This window comes from Mauremys mutica, chromosome 1, assembly GCF_020497125.1.
Source record: "Mauremys mutica isolate MM-2020 ecotype Southern chromosome 1, ASM2049712v1, whole genome shotgun sequence".
Lineage (NCBI taxonomy): Eukaryota > Metazoa > Chordata > Testudines > Geoemydidae > Mauremys > Mauremys mutica.
The window spans coordinates 308,257,739-308,258,636 of record NC_059072.1 but is presented as its reverse complement, the minus strand read 5'-3'; positions in this window follow the sequence as shown (position 1 = coordinate 308,258,636).

The following is an 898-nucleotide window of genomic DNA, read 5'->3' as shown; positions in this document are numbered from 1 at the left end:
TAAGGAAAAATAAAATTTAGAACATTTGTTATCAAGCATGTAATGAAAGATAATAAAGTTTCATTCCTGATGTTAAGCAATCCAATACTGTAATAAGAAAGGTGAATTCAGTGCATTGCTTTCAAGGGAAACAGATGAGCTTTTGTTCTTTATTAAAAAGTAATCTAATACTGTATGTGTCCTCCTTGGCTCTTAATATAAAAATGTGATATTACCTAGGACACAGCAACTGCACCTTAAATGAAGACAGAGCTCTGGTTGCTTGGCTTGTCAATAAGACTGAGTAGCTAATTTAGTCAAATAGTATTTTGCAATATTAACAAGTACCACATCGTTTGGCAGAATTTATAACCTACCCGAATACTTACACAAATCAAATCCTTTGCATTATCCTGAAGGCACAGAGGTAATACTGATGCAGACTTCTTGGGTTCTAGCATTGAAATTACGTTAAAACTGAAGCTCAGTGATTCTGAGACCCAGTAATTGGTGCGTGTAAGGTGTTGGCTAAGTATCTGTGATCATGTCTCCCTCTAGTGGCTGGCACATATAGAGACTAAAGAGTTGCTACCTACTTCTATGGGCGTTTATTCCTTTAGCTCAAATAACAGGGACTGAGGATCATGGGTTCTATCCCCACTTGATGATAACATGGTAAGTTCATGACAAAGTGGCAGTCTTGAGATTCCTGAGTCGCTCAGACATTTGCTGATATATAACTCATTAGTTAAGTGTGTGCTCATATTTCCCTCTAGTGTCTGGCTCAGATGGAGGGTAAGAGCCTGAGATTGCTACTGTGGGCTAACAGAGTTAACCTCTTAGCTGAGCATTGGTTGCTTGTGCTTTTGCTGCTGGTGTTCCCAGGTTCTGTCCCCATGAACAGCTGATGGTGAGCTGG